Source organism: Oryctolagus cuniculus, chromosome 2 (genome assembly GCF_051225735.1).
Source record: "Oryctolagus cuniculus isolate XC-2025 breed Fujian yellow rabbit chromosome 2, ASM5122573v1, whole genome shotgun sequence".
NCBI lineage: Eukaryota > Metazoa > Chordata > Mammalia > Lagomorpha > Leporidae > Oryctolagus > Oryctolagus cuniculus.
Window position 1 is genome coordinate 51,253,115 of NC_142868.1, and position 16,535 is coordinate 51,269,649.

General features: G+C 43.9%; 1 protein-coding gene across 3 annotated transcripts in view; it reads left to right on the forward strand.

The window, feature by feature from the left end:
• The first annotated feature begins 6,274 nt into the window (after positions 1 to 6,274).
• The window catches only part of PALLD (palladin, cytoskeletal associated protein), a 458,616-nt gene continuing 448,355 nt past the window's right edge, over positions 6,275 to 16,535 (forward strand). For all 3 annotated transcript variants that reach the window (XM_008249670.5, XM_008249661.5, XM_002709467.6), the window contains exon 1: positions 6,275 to 6,429. The gene's annotated coding sequence lies outside the window, so the exon portion shown is untranslated. The remainder of the gene's footprint in view (positions 6,430 to 16,535) is intronic.

A 16,535-nucleotide genomic window follows, 5' to 3' on the forward strand; every position in this document is an offset into this window, starting at 1 on the left:
CTGAGTGAGAGATCTAGAGCAAGAAAGTTTACAGTAAAAAATGAGATGCTTGAATCTGCAACTTGAAAATGGAGCATGCCTACGCGTGGCTGGAGGACTGATGGGCTACACGGAACCAGCTCACGGTGGGCAGCCTCCAAGGTGCCAACAATGCTGTTGCCAACTAATACTCAATGCCTCTGTGTAGTCCTCCCCCACTGTGAGTGATGTCAACCTGGGTAACCAACAGTTAACTCGGAAAATGCAGAATATGACCCCAAAGCTAGCTCATAAAAGATATTGTGACTTGGGCCTTGCTCTTTCTTGAATTACTGTAGCTGCATCTGACTGTTATGGCGTGAGGAGACCCAAGCAGTGACATGGAGAGCCCACATGGCTCCTGCCAACAACAGCACTAACTCTCCAGGCACATGAATAGACCGCCTTGGAAGTAGTTCCTCCTGCTCCAGTCATGCTTTCAGTTGAAAAAGCTGGGGGCAACGCCTTTTTGCTTTCTTTTATTTTTTTTGGAAGTCAGAGCTACAGAGAGAAAGGAAGAGACAGAGAGAGAGAGAGATTTTCCATCTGTTGGTTTATTCCCCAAATGACTGCAATGGGTGGGGCCAGGCCAGGCCAAAGCTAGGATCCAGGAGCTTCTTCTGAGTCTCCCATGTGGGTGCAGGGGCCTAAGCCTTTGGCCATCTTCCACTGCTTTCCCAGGCCATAGCAGAGAGCTGGATCAGAAGTGGAACAGCCAAGAATCGAACCAGCACCCATATGGGATGCCAGCATCACAGGTGGAGGCTTTACCTGCTATGCTACAGCGCTGGCCCCATGGCAACAACATCATGACTGCAATCTCACAATACACTGACCCCGAATCACCATGCTAAGAGCCTACTGTATTCCTGACACATAGAAACTGTGTGTGTGCGTTGAGAGGTGGTGAATTGTTTTAAGATATTAACTTCTGCAATAATTTGTTATGAAGTAGTTGGTAACTAATACATGGTATTGGAGGTGGAGCAGATCTGTTTGTGTTGTCTGTGAGAAGAATGTAGGGGCCAGCCCTGTGGTGTAGCAGATAAACCACTGCCTGCGGTGCTGCCATCCCATATGGGCACTGGTTCCAGTCCTGGCTGTTCCTCTTCCAATCCAGCTCTCTGCTATGGCCTGGGAAAGCAGTGGAGGATGGCCAAGTCCTTGGGCCCCTGCACCCACATGGGAGACTTGGAAGAAGCTCCTGGCTCCTGGCTTTGGATCAGCCCAGCTCTGGCAGTTGTGGCCATTTCGGGAGTGAATTAGTGGATGGAAGACCTCTCTCTCTCTCTCTCTTTCTCTCTTCCTCTCTCTCTCTCTCTCTCTGCCTCTCTGTAACTGCCTTTCAAATGAATAAATGTTAAGAAAAAAAAAGGAAGAAGAATGGAGAGGAAGATCACTAGAGATAAGCACATCATGGACCAGTATGCCAGTGCTGGCATCATGGTGCACAGGGTTAAACCACCACCGGAAACACCCGCATGCCATTTTAGATTGCTGGTTCTAGTCCTGACTACTCTATTTCTGTCCCACATTCCTGCTAATGCACCTGGGAAGGCAGTGGATGATGGTCCAAGTATTTGAGTCCTTGCCACACACTTGGGAGACCAGGATGGAGTTCCTGGCTTTTGGCTTCATCTGGCCCAGCTCTGTCTGATGCAGATGTTTGGGGAGTGAATCAGTGGATGGAACATCGCAATCTCTCACTCTTTTTTTTTTTTTTTTTTTGAGATTTATTTATTTGAAAGACCAAATTACAGAAAGAGAAGTTGAGACAGACATTTTGGGGTTTACTCCCCAATGGCTGCAATAGCTGAGACAAGGCCAGACAGAAGCCAGGAGGGAGCCAGGAGTTTCTTCTGGGTCTTCCACGTAGGTGACAGGACCCAAGCACCTGGACTGTCTTCCTCTGCCTTCCAAGGCACGTAAGCAGGGAGCTGGAACAGAAGTGGAGCAGCCAGGACTTGACCTGGCACCTATATGGGACGCCGGCTCTGGAGGCCATGGCTTAGTAAATTGTGCTACAGTGTTGCCTTCCTCCCCCTTTTCAAATAGTAAATCTTAAAAAAAAAATAAGAACAAATATGCCAAAGTATGGAATAAACAGACAATCAGTGCTGAGGTCACCCAAGATAATGGCAGGACATGGAGTGAAGAAAAGAGCCTCATTGGATCCCAAGTCTCCATTGAAAACCGAAGGCGGTTGACCCAAATGCAATTGCTTCAAAAGGGTAGGGATTTTTCCAAGAAGGAGGAATAAGCCTCAAAAGCTAAAATGGAACCTAAGATGGGGCCACCTGCTCCAGTGTCGTCCTTGAGTACACAAAAAAATCGACTCTGGAAATAAATGTAAGAAGCCATAGCACTGTCCAGGCACTCAGCCCCTCCTTAACAAATATTATAATCTTGTTATATTAAGACCTTTGTTCAAATTACTGGTACAAATTTCCTAAGAAAAAGTACTTTTTGGAAGGGTCTTATAATAATTTTAAAGATGCATGGTTTACCACAATTTTCATAATCTCCAAGAAAATTACATTTCTTTATCTTTTTGAATAAAATCTCATCCAGCTTTGAGGCCTCCCTCCGGACCACAGGCTATCTTTTGTTGCCTTTGTTCTTAGGGCTTTTTGGCAGGATGTGGGGCCCAGGGAACCCAGGAAATTGTAGGAGAGGCCTCCTTTTTTGATTTCTCTGTTGTGACTTACTGTTCTAGCCTCCTGGTACACTGGGAAGTACTCATCCACGTGTTCCACTGCACTCCCAAGGCCATGATGCCTCGTGCCCGGTGCCCAGGAGCCAGTGCTAGGGCTGGGCATTCATCCTGTATGGTGGGAACAACCTGGCCAGTCCCAGAGGCCGCACCTCCCTGGCCTTTCAGGCTCTAAGACTCTACCATCTCTCAGCATCTTCCCCCCGAAGCACCAGCCCCCACCTCCCTGGAAGGTTTACACACCTGTTTTTTTTTTTTTTTAACCTTTTTATTTGTACAAAAAGATAAGAACTCCCCACTGTGAAAAAGGAGCACAAGCATCCGAAAACTCAGCTGTCCTCGGAAAGGGGAAGGGGAAACCTGTGTTTTCATTTAATCGTGAATGACTCCAAAGTGACAAAATGAACTGATTTAGCAACACTCATGGTATTCTTGTTACTCGGCACAGTGACCATCTATTGGATTCATGCTCAAATCCTCTCTTTCAAGGAACTGCAAGAATATTACCTTTCTGGTGATGTCTTGATAAGAAACAAATATCAGGCGTCTACACTGTGGTATACTGGAAAAACAGCCGCCTCCCATGCCAGCATCCCCTATGGTTGCCGGTTCATGTCCCAGCTGCTCCACATCTGATCCAGCTCCCTGCTAACATGCCTGGGAAAGCAGTGGAAGATGGCTGAAGTACCTGGACCCTGCCACCCACATGGGACACCTGGATGAAGCTCCTGGCCCCTGGCTTTGGCCTGGTCTCGCTCCAGTTCTTGAGGCCATCTGGGGAGTGGCCCAGTGGATGGAAGATATCTCTGTGTTTCCCTTTCTCTAACTCTGACTTTCAAATAGGTACATAAATCTTTATTTTAAAAATTAAGAAGAATTTTAAAGGAGGCATGAGTGTGTGCATGCCCTCTGCACTCTCATTAGGTGGGCTTGTAAAATTAGTCTGGGATTCACAAAAGTTGAGGTGCAAGGAGCGGTGGGGTGGCTCCATTCCTGAGCCTTTCTCGGACTCTGTGGGAAAAATTTCTTGCTTTTTATCAGTCTCTCCTTCTGCAGGGGTTTAAGTTTTGTTATTATACCCATCCTGAAATTTATCATTTTCTAACAATTTTGTCCATTTCTGATATTTTCAACTCTCTCTTCTCCCAATTGTTTCCTTTTTGGTTTTTATTGTTATCTTATGGGGACTTAGTAAAAAGAAGATATAAACAGCATTTAGGGGCTGGCACTGTGGCATAGTAGGCTAAGCCTCTGCCTGTGACTCTGGCATCTTATATGGGCACCAGTTCCTGACCTGGCTGCTCCTCTTCTGGTCCAGCTCTCTGCTATGGCCTGCGAAAGTAGTAGAAGACGGCCCAAGTGCTTGGGACCCTGCACCCATGTGGGAGACCCAGAAGAACCTCCAGGCTTCTGGCTTCAGGTTGACCCTGCTCCAGCCATTGTTTTAATGAATGCTATGGCTTGAATGGTTCTGTCCCCTACAGTATTCATACTGAAACTAAATATGCAGCACAACAATACCGAGAGGTGTGGGTTTTGGACAGTGATTAGGAGCACTTTGCACAGAACCAGGCGGAGGGAGCTTGATTCCCCTTGCCTACCACTGTGTGAGGACACAGTGCTCTTCCCTTCCAGGGAGCCAGAGTTCAAGGCACCATCTTGGAAGCAGAGACAGGAACTTCATCAGATAACAAACCTGCTGGGCCCTTGATCTTAGGTGTTGTAGTCTCCAGATCTGTGAGAAATAACTGTTCCAAGTTACCAGTTTGTGGTGTTCTGTTTTAGCAGCACAAGCAGATTGAGGATCAACCAGAGGTTTTCTCCTCCATAAGTATAAAGTTTAAAATCACTTATTAGTGAACATATTGGTTGAGTGGCCCATTTATAGAGGCCCCGTTTTGCTTATGAAGAAATGTTCAAGAGGGGTGGTGTTGTGGCACAGTGGATTAAGTTGCCCCTTGCAACACCTACCTCCCACATCAGAGTGCAAGGGATGGAGTACCAGCCCTACTTCTGATCCAGTTTTCTCCTAGTGCATCCTGGGAAGCAGCCAATGGTGGTTCAGTTCTCAGAACCCTGCCACCCACATGGGAGACCCGGATGAAGTTCTGGACTCCTGGGTTTGGCCTGGTCCAGCCAGCCCTAGCTGTTGCAGGCATTTGGTGAATGAATCAGTCAATGGAAGATCGATTCTCTTTCTCTCTCTCTCTGTCTCTCTCCCTGTCTCTCTCTTCATCTGCCTTTCAAGTAGATGAAAATAAATCCTATAAAAAAAGTATTTAAGAGCAAAGTGTCACACATTTTATACTATTAGAAAGAAACTTCTTGGCCGGCGCCGCGGCTCACTAGGCTAATCCTCCACCTTGTGGTGCTGGCACACCAGGTTCTAGTCCTGGTCGGGGCGCCGGATTCTGTCCCAGTTGTCCCTCTTCCAGGCCAGCTCTCTGCTGTGGCCAGGGAGTGCAGTGGAGGATGGCCCAAGTGCTTGGTCCCTGCACCCACATGGGAGACCAGGAGAGGCACCTGGCTCCTGGCTTTGGATCAGTGCGGTGTGCCGGACGCGGCGGCCATTGGAGGGTGAACCAACGGCAAAGGAAGACCTTTCTCTCTATCTGTCTCTCTCACTGTCCACTCTGCCTGTCAAAAAAAAAAAAAAAAAAAAAAAAAAAAAAAAGAAAAAAGAAACTTCTTAAGATGTGAAATTGGGCCAATTGTGATGGCATCACGTAGAAAAAGGAAGGCTGTGCTTCACCTCCAAGTTATCTTCTCCCCCTTCAGCTTGCCTCTGCTACCTGGTCTTGGAACAGAAAAGCTTACTATTCTCATCTGTGTTACTTGGAAGATCCAAATATTGGACTATGTTACAATGAGGTGCTACAGAATAAGTAACAAAATAGTTGTGAGCCATTTTCTATAACCATAGCTTGTCCAGAAGGTTATTCAGTCAATATTTATTTAACAAATATTTACTAGGTGCTCGCTATACGCTAGCCACTGAACTGAGAACTCAGTGTTGCAACACGTAGATGGCTAAGTCCCGAAATGTTCATGCTGTTTACTTCCACCATGGACTATGTCATGTAACAATTGTAATTAGCCGCATGAAGCAAGAGAGCATTAGGTCTTTCTACTCTGAAAAGTAGCTGACTTTTTAGACAGTTACTGAATTTTCTATTTTGGGATAATTTGCCACATGGCTAAAGTTAAACACACAGAGCAGAAGGGTAGAGTAAGAGGGATATTCCTTAAGAGTGATCCCTTTTCCAACTTGGAATCAGACATTGCGCTTTTAGTCAATTAAGAACACGTTAGAAGAGCATGTGAGGGTTTACAAGATCAGAGTATAAAGGAACGTGCTTGGATCCCATGTTTATTAGATCCGTAAACATGGTCCTCTCTGTGCTAACTGGCCTTAATCTCTAAGAACCCAGCTCTCAGAGCCGGGGCTGTTTCCCAGCTTGCCGCTGGGATTCCTGACCGTGGCACTCTGCTGAAACATGAGTTCAGTTACCAAATATAGTTGAGTGGAGTAAGAGGACAGATGAGAGTGTAAGGCCACAGTTGCCTCAAAGTGACCACAGACCCAGCAGGCTTTAATGAATAGGCAAGGCCAACCTCCACGCTCCCAGTAAAGAAGAACTGCTCATCTGAAATTCATCACCCGTCTGGAGCCTTCAGACTGCCCCAGCACTGTAAAGGTCTGTAAGATGTATCGTGAGTTACTAACCAGGAAGGGAACACTTTAAGGCCATTTTTACAGGCTAAATCACATAACATGGGTTGTCTACATTTGTGATTCTAACAGACGCCTTGATTTTTCTTTAACTTAGAGAGGAAAGGAATGGGGATTTTATGGTCTTCCAAAAATAGATAGTATATAAGATTTTCCTGCTGACTTTATCTCTGCTGTGCTGTCACAGAGCTGCACTTCCTATTATCTTAAGCATGCTAAATTGGTGTTATCAATTCCAAAAGGATTAAATGTATTTATGGAGCCAACTTTTGTTAAGATTATGTGTGTATTATGTTTCACAGAAAATGAAAATGAAGTTACCTACACCCACCCGTATTTAAATTAAATACCGATGACCTAAACTGTTCTTTAGATTTTAGTAGCATTCTAAATTGTTAATTACACCTCGAAAAGATTTTAAAAATAACTCATGAGATATGATTCAATAAGTTAAAATATCAATAGGAGATTTAAAAGATTATATCCATGCATGTAATTTATATTTTTATTTTTAAAGAGATAACTCCTACTAAGGGAAGTCTCTGGAGACAGTCACATTTAAACACCACTGTGTAATTTTATATCATGTTGTTTTAAGCTATACACAAAACTGTCTTGAATCCAGTATACAAGGCTGATACAGAATGAATTTAGGCTTATATTACTTTTAATATTTGCTAAAAATGCAAATGGACATCTAGTATGAATAATGTGACTACATGTAAAGCTCATTTCTTAGCAATTTAAAACTACTTAGAATCTGTTCAATCAAGTGTACATATAAAACTCGAATCTTTGTTACATGATAAAGATACTTTCCATTTTGTTCTAAAAGAAGGAACTCAGTACCCACCTCAGTTACTCATATTTTTAAAATTGGAGTCTTTTTGACAAATTGTTGCTAACAATAGCCAAACTCTAAGAAATTTATCAAGCTAATAACTGATCTATAAATAAATGATTTCTTGTTCCTAGAATACAAATTGTTCATCTCACCTTCTAGTATCTAGTGTGGATTTGGATCTGTACCGCCCAAGAACTCTGTGTTCTCTCTCTTTGGACTTTTCTGTTTTGTTGCTATAATTGAATATTGAAATTGGCCCTACGGAATAGTTCACTCTAATAAATATAAAGAGGATCTGAATTAGCCTAGACAATTAATCACTGTAATTCCTTTACCTTGTGAACATAAAAAAGCTGGAGAGGAAACCTTCTTCAGGTTTGCAAGTAAATCTGACAGTTCCTTAAGTGACACGGAGTGTAAGTGACACCAGGCGTGATCTACAGGAGCCTCCACTGTAAGGATCCGGGGTTGAGGTGGTCAGAGGGCACTGTGATGGCTGAGCTCCACCTAGGAATTCAGGCCATCTCTAGTTCATGCTATGTCCTGTGGAAATTCCAGCAAAGGAAACGGAGATTGAGAGAGGCAGCTCTGACTGTAATTTATAGCCTTTAATAATCTATTAGAGAATACAGTAGATAGATTGTGAATTCAAGTGAAGAGAAGCAGTACTGAATTGTGATAATGGTGGTGGAAATGAATGATCTGAAACTAAAAATCTAGCTATATCCATCAGTGTGACAGATAAAGATGACAACATGAAGAAGACAGCGGGAATAACTCCAAATGCTCTCTCTGAAAAATACTATGTATGGCTATTGTGACATTAAATGAACTATTAGATTCTGTTCCTGAAGTTGAGATAAAATATTTTTATTGGAGAGATATTTAAAATTGTGGGATAAATATGATATATCTCCCTGTGATGACAATTTACTTAACAATTAGGAAGGAAAGGAACCAGGTGTAGTGATTAAGAAAGAGATCATGTGATTATAAAATTATAGTGCCTTATTAACATCAAGCACAAGATTTTATTTTTCACATATGACTTTTGCACTTTATGGTAGAAAAGACATTATTTTTAAAAAGGTGCCAGCATTGTGGTACAGCGGGTTAAGCTGCTGTTTGTGACGTCAGCATCCTGTATCAAAGTGTCCATTCAAGTCTCAGCTACACAGTGTCCCATCCATATTCTTGTTAATGTACCTGAGAAGGCAAAAAGAAATGGCCCAAGTACCTGAGCCCCTGACACCCATGTGAAAGACTTGGATGGAGTTCCTGGTTCCTGGCTTAGGCCTGGCCCAGAGCTGGCTGTTCCGACCATTTGGGAAATGAACCAGCAGATGGAAGATCTCTTTCTCTTCCTCTCTCTCTGTGGCTCTGCTTTGCAAATAAATAAACCTTGGGGCCGGCGCCGTGGCTCACTTGGCTAATCCTCCGCCTGTGGAGCCAGCATCCCATATGGGCACTGGGTTCTTGTCCCGGTTGCTCCTCTTCCAGTCTGGCTCTCTGCTGTGGCCCGGGAAGGCAGTGGAGGATGGCCCAAGTGCTTGAGCCCTGCACCCCATGGGAGACCAGGAGGAAGCACTTGGCTCCGGGCTTCAGATCTGCACAGTGCAGGCTGTAGCGGCCATTTGGGGAGTGAACCAATGGAAGGAAGACCTTTCTCTCTCACTGTCTAACTCTCTTTGTCAAATAAATAAATAAATAAATATATACATAAATCTTAAAAAAAAAAAAAAAGGAAGGCTGGAAGGAAAGAAGGAAGGTATTTAAGGGTTACTTATTTATTTATTTATTTATTTATTTATTTTTTGGACAGGCAGAATTAGAGAGAGACAGAGAGAAAGGTTTTGCTTCCATTGGTTCATCCCCCAAATGGCTGCTATGGCTGGCACTGCACCAATCCGAAGCCAGGAGCCAGGTGCTTCTTCCTGGTCTCCCATGCGGGTGCAGGGCTCAAGGACCTGGGCCATCCTCCACTGCACTCCCTGGCTACAGCAGAGAGCTGGACTGGAAGAGGAGCAAGTGGGACTAGAACCCCGGGGTGCTGGTGCCACAGGCAGAGGATTAGCCTACTGAGCTGTAGCGCCGGCCGAGGGTTACTTATGATTCTGAAACAAGAAAGATACGTTTGAAAGCTTTTTCAACTTCGGTTTTAATGGCTTTGATGATATTTAAAAATATTTCTAAATCTTTGTGTTAATAATTTTATTACTTTTTGATAATTAAGTATGAAAAAACTGGGTTTAAGATAAAAAAAAAATCAGCCATATTTTTAGCTCCTTTTTTCTAAGATTATGAAATAAGCAACAAAAGAGTGCTCTGAATTTTCTACCCCTGCCTAACCCTACCATAGAGGTGATGTGTTGGTTGGTTGCTGCAGGTTCTTCAGCCATTTTCATCTACTTCTTCCTGTTTCTGTGCATTTTAGAAAGCTGTTGGAATGTTACTGTCCCTGTCTGGACTCTAAGGAACCTGTTGGATGTGTTGTGTGACACCGAGTGATCCTTGGTGCCCATCAGTCTGCTCTTAACACCAAACAGTTTTTTTATTTCAGAATTGTAACAAGTGTTTGTTTGTTTGTTTGTTTTAAAGGTTTATTTTATTTATTTGAAAGACAGAGTTACAGAGAGAGGTAGAGACAGAGAGAGAGGTCTTCCATCCACTGACTCACTCCCCAGATGGCTGCAATGGCCAGAACTGCACCAATCCGAAGCCAGGAGCCAGGAGCCTCTTCTGGGTCTCCCACATGGGTTCAGGGGCCCAAGGACTTGGGCCATCTTCTGCTGCTTTCCCAGGCCATAGGAGAGAACTGGATCGGAAGAGAAGCAGCTGGGACTAGAACCAGCGCCCATATGGGATGCCAGCGCTTCAGGCCAGGGTGTTAACCCGCTGCACCACAGCGCCAGCCCCTCTGTTTCTAAAAGTATAACCAGATTACAAAAGTTATTTATCTAAGCTAACTATTCATGACACTTCCAACTGGAAAAGAAAACATTGCAGTTAAATGCAGGTTTCAACCTTGAGTCTGATGCTTCCTAATGGCTCAAATTTGATTAAATAATTGAATTTTTTTCTCTTTTTTTTTGGTGTGGTTTTGGGTGACAGAAATATAAAATTGAAAAATGGCATCACTCCATTGATTTCTGAGGATCAGGTAGTTCACTGTATGAAAGTACACAACTTGGCAGTTGCTTGGTAGTCAGCCCTTGGGAAGTGTAACTTTTGCTTGTAGTTGAATTCATCTTTTTCTCTTTTTAAGATTTATTTATTTGAAAGAGTTTCACAAAGAGAGAAGGAGAGGCAGAGAGAGAGAGAGAGAGAGAGAGAGAGATGTCTTCCATCCACTGGTTCACTCCCCAACTAGCTGCAACGGCTGGAGCTGTGCCGATCTGGAGCCAGGAGCCAGGAGTTTCCTCCAGGTCTCCCACGTGGGTGCAGGGCCCCAAGCACTTGGGCCATCTTCCACTGCTTTCCCAGGCCATAGCAGAGAGCTGGATTGGAAGTAGAGCAGCTGGGACTCAAACTGGTGCCCATATGGGGTGCCAGCACTGCAGGCAGCGGCTCTACCCACTATGCCACAGTGCTGGCCCCAAATTCATGTTTCTAACAGACTCTCCTGTGTCCCATGAATGTGCCTCATCTTCCCAGTCAAGGAAACCTTTTTCAGCAGTCAGTAGCACCTTGTTTAGGAGGATTGTACAAGAGAGGGTTCTATAACAGTGTGGTTTTCCTGACAACTAGAGATTTCTCTGGTTGTCAGATAATCTACTCCCAAAGTCAGAAACTTTAAAATCAAGGATTATTTATAATTTATAAATTTGTCTAAATTTTTTTCATTGGTGTATTCATATATGTATATAACCATGTACATTAATATGTATATTATATATTCAAGAACTTAAAAATGTTTTCCCAAATACAAGGCTAAAATTGCTAAGATGATTTAAGATGGTAACATTACTAATGTTAGGTTATGCAAAATGCATACAAAATGTAAAAACTTACTTACATGTTCTATATTTTATAGTATTGCATGGGTTTAACAGAATGTAGATGGTACTAATTTAGGGAAAAGTTATGAGCCATAAAATTACAATGCAAAATAATGGTTAAGTGGTATCAAAATTTCTTAAGAAAGTATGAAATATGCACAGGAAATAAACAAGAAAGATGACCATGGACATTTACATGTGGAAGCAGTATTTTCTTGGAACAAGCAATGATGCTGATGATAAGGTGCCTGGTAAGGTTCAAGGTGGATGGGAATCTGTTAAGGGCTCATGGTATGGCCAGCTTTCCCAAAACTCTGCTTTATGAAATATTTGCTTAAGATGAAGAGTTTGGCTCTCATGCGTAAATGTTAAAATTCACTTGGGAGAATTTGCCTCTGTAGCACCATGAGGACGTGACACAGGTCACTCCCTAGGATCATTTGAGGAAGCTGAGCATGTCTTCCTCCTGCTGCTGTCACCAATACCCTGTCCACCAGTGGTGTGCCTTCCAAAACAGCCGGGTCTGCAGACACTGATGCCCTCCTGGAAAGGCGCGTTTTGCTTTCTCTTGCTGTATTTATTTGCACCCTACCAACTTTCAAGGAGAGTTTGAGGCTGTATGCAGTAAATTCATAGAATTGCCCAAAACCAATCAAGAAAAGATTTAAGACCAAAACAAATACAAGAAATTTAGAACCTGGAGTTTTTTCTCAATTAACAGCTTTTGTCTCCCCTCCTATGAGAATGTTAGCTCCTTAGGGTAGAGAAAACATCTCGCAGCTATGTCCCCAGTCTATTAGAGAGGAACTTAGCACATAATATAGGTGCTCACTGTATGGATGTTGACTGAGTAAGATAATGAAGAGATTAGCCAAAAAAATTATTTGGGTGAAAAATTTTTATTTTTATAACTAAAAGTTTAACCTTGAGCTTGCTAACTGCCTTGTCAAAGACAAAGACACCAAAGGTTAGAGGATTCTGTTTGTCTTGTATAGGTTGACTATCCCTTATCCAAAATGCTTGGGAACAGAAATGTGAGATTTGAGATTGTTTTGGATTTTAGAATATGTGTATATATATCATCCATATGTTAGAGATGAGATTGAAGTCGATTTTGTGCATGAAACAAAGTTTCATGGTGTGAAGTTTTCCACTTGGTTGCTTAAAATTTTCAGATTTTGGAGCATTTCAGATTCCAGATTTTCACATTAGGGATGAAAACTTGTAGTAGAATTGCCAGCAAAACAGCATACATGGTTTTCTGGTTCTGAGTATGTCAAATATGCTCATTTCTTTAAGAGTAATGAGGGCCGGCGCCGCGGCTCACTAGGCTAATCCTCCGCCTTGCGGCGCCAGCACACCGGGTTCTAGTCCCGGTCAGGGCGCCGGATTCTGTCCCGGTTGCCCTTCTTCCAGGCCAGCTCTCTGCTGTGGCCAGGGAGTGCAGTGGAGGATGGCCCAAGTGCTTGGGCCCTGCACCCGCATGGGAGACCAGGAGAAGTACCTGGCTCCTGCTGTCGGATCAGCGTGGTGCCCTGGCTGCAGCGGCCATTGGAGGGTGAACCAACGGCAAAGGAAGACCTTTCTCTCTGTCTCTCTCTCTCTCACTGTCCACTCTGCCTGTCAAAAAAAAAAAAAGAGTAATGAAAATCATAAAAATCAATATCTTCATAGATAAGCTTTTTAATGCAATGTCTGACCTGTGATAGTTTTATAGTTTGAAACGAGCAGGTAATGTACGTTCTATGCATACATGAGCAGTTCTGTGTTATATGTGTACGTTGACATGTAGTGTTGATTATCAGGTTTTCACCAGAAGACAGAGCCTAGGGGATGAGGAACTACTGCAATGATACAGGGAAACAGGGCAAGCAGCGGACATCATTTCACCAAAGTGAGCGTGTCCCTGAGAATGGCTGCGGTGCGGCTCCGGTCAGGGAGGACGAGGGCAGCCGTGGGACGCTTCCTCCCTCCTGCCTTTGCGGGCCTCCCTCTCCCAGCAGAATCCTATCCAGGCTCAAACCACAATCCAAGTACCAGTCATTTCATTGTTTTTCCCGATCGTCTGCTGCAATCCAGACACTGCTGAGCGTCAGCCATCCCAGGATGTCAGTACAACCCCTGCTTCCCTGGACTCCACAGTCTAGTTCTTCTTTGTTTTCTTTTTTAAGATTTATTTATTTATTTATTTGAGAGGCAGAGTTACAGACAGAGACAGGGAGATCAGGTATTTGGGAAGTGAACCAGTGGGTGGAAGTTCTTCCTCTGTCTCTCCGACTGCCTTTCAAATGAAAAAAGTGTGAAAACAGAGTTTTGTTAAGAAACAGAAAAAGAAAGGACGTTCATTTTTTTTTGACAGGCAGAGTGGACAGTGAGAGAGAGAGAGACAGAGAGGAAGGTCTTCCTTTTGCCATTGGTTCACCCTCCAATGGCCGCCGCGGCCGGCGTGCTGTGGCCGGTGCACCGCGCTGATCCGATGGCAGGAGCCAGGTACTTATCCTGGTCTCCCATGGGGTGCAGGGCCCAAGCACTTGGGCCATCCTCCACTGCACTCCCTGGCCACAGCAGAGAGCTGGCCTGGAAGAAGGGCAACCGGGACAGAATCCGGCACCCTGACCGGGACTAGAACCTGGTGTGCCAGTGCCGCAAGGTGGAGGATTAGCCTATTGAGCCGCAGCGCCGGCCGGACGTTCATTTTTAAATAAAAAGAACAGCACGAGCAAAAGTTACGAAGACATAAAGAACAAGGACAGTTCAAGGGTTCAGTGAGGTCAACAAGGGTTGGGTGCAGATGCGTTGAAGTGGGGATGGGAGGCAAGACTGGAGAGCTGCCATTGGGGCAGACTGTCCATGGCCTGGTTCACCTGTGCAGCTTCTCTTATAGGCCAAGGTACCCCTGAGTGGTGAGGGGGGAGCAGTGACATGATTGAAATTGTAACTTTGATCTCTCTTACTATTTCTGATCCCTTACTGCAATTTGTTTAAATTATGTAAAGAGCGCTTCTCCTCCTCCTTGCAGTTGAGTTCATTGTCACTGCTGTCTAATTCTCCATCTGGATTGTAAAATCATTTAGAGAGAGACACTATGCCTGACACAGCTCTGTCCTTTCTGAAGCTTCCCTTGTATGGATAAACGGTCATTCAACTGATTCCACATTTAAGTTGGCGTTCTGCAAAAGGGAAGTGGGCAAAAGGCAGGATGACTATAAAGTGGGCAAGACCAAAAAGGAAGTTTTTTTTTTTCCTATGAGGAAGAAGCTAGAACTACACAGATTCAAAGAAATTAGAGAATAGTGTGTTATGAGAGTTTCAAGGAAGATGACAATTTGGCTAAACCATTCATGATGGAGGTGACAAACAAGACAAAAAGAGGAAATGGAGAAGACAGAGGAGCTTCCAGGCAATTCTTATTTCTTAAAGGCATAGAGGGCCCGTTGCTGTGATGTAGTAGGTTAAACATCTGCCTGTGGTGCCAGCATCCCATATGGACTCTGGTTCTGGTCCCAGCTGCCCCTCTTCTGATCCAGCTCTCTGCTATGGCCTGGGAAAGCAGCAGCAGATGGCCCAAGTGCTTGAGTCCTTGCACCCACATTGGAAACCTGGAAGAAGCTCCTGGCTCCTGGCTTTTGGTCAGCCCAGCTCCAGTCATTTTGGCCATTTGAGGAGTGAACTAGAAGATGGAAGACCTCTCTCTCTGTCTCTCCCTCTCTGTAACTCTACCTCTCAAGTAAATAAATAAATCTTAAACACAATAAAAGCATGGAACAGGGGCAGGAAAGATTAAAAATATGCAAGAACTGTTTCTTCCTCACAACTTCATAATCTACATGTTGCATACTTACTAAAGTAGAAGCTTTCATGCTTTTGACACTTCTCTCACTTCTTTTTACTCATTAAAACAATGTGAGTGGATCTTGTTAGTCTGTTGCATTTTCTGAATCTGTCATATCAACACTGAATCACCAGGAGTACTGTTTGACCAAAAAACAAAAAATTGGAAATAATGGAGATGCTCACGGTTTTATTCCTTTTTTTCTTTTGAGAGGCAGAGTTACAGAGAGGTCTTCCATCCTCTGGTTCACTCCCCAAGTGCTGGAAAGGTGGGAACTGTGCTGATCCGAAGCCAGGAGCTTCTTTGGGGTCTCCCACGTGCAGGGGCCCTAGGGCTTGGGCCATCTTCCACTGCTTTCCTAGGCTATAGCAGAGAGTGGGATCGGAAGTGGAGCAGCTGGGACTTGAACCGGCGTCCATATGGGAAGCCAGCACTGAAGGTGGCGGCTTTACCCTCTATGCTACAGTGCCAGCCCCGGTTTTATTCCTTTTAATTTCGGGGTGTTGGCTGACATAGAAATCTCCAAAGCATAATTTTTCAGTGAATGCAGGCCACCCAGAAACTCCCTTGTTCATTCACAATAGATGGGTATTTTCCCCAGACCACGTGCAAGTTGCAGCAGCAATAACTGGGTTGCAAATTAAACCTGAGCTATATATGCCATAGAGCTATTTTTCTCTTTTTCACTGCACAAGCAATTTTTAAGCTACACTTAATCCTCACAACTGGATCCTGTCAGATGGCGCCTCTTTAAAACCAAAATGTAAATTAATAAAGCATGAGATAATCTGTCCCCCGGCAAACACTCCCTATTTTAAAAATAAGCATTAAAAATGGTTTCATCTTTCAAAAGTCTGCTTTAAACCTCCTCATATAGTGCTTTCTCGAACTTCTGAAAGTCATCATGCTAGGGACATTTTGAACTAACATATAATTGAATTGGTAGTGGAATTCTGATTTCTTATCCACAGTTTTGTTCGTCGGATGTATTTCTTAGCATTCTCAGTTGGGAACACAATAAGGTAATGATTGCAGGTGAAGCATATGAGCTCTGGAGTCCCAGCTTGGCCTTGGACCTTGGCTCTTTGACTCAGATTCTCTGCCTCAGTTTGCTTCTTTCTAAAGTGGAGCCCACCGTGAGGATTTTAAATGAAATAGTCTACACCGTGGCTCTTAGCACAGTCCCCGCCTCATGGTAAGCCACCCACTGGTAGCTGTTCTATTACCAAGACCACTATCTTCCCCAGCATGGAGCTGTCTGGATGTCATGTGAATTCATTAGGAAGCTGGTGTTCTTGAACAGAGATTGGCCAACTTTTTTTTTTGTGAAAACTCAGGTAAGTATTTCGGGTTTTATGGACCAGTCTACTCTACCCACTCAGCTCTAACATTGTTCC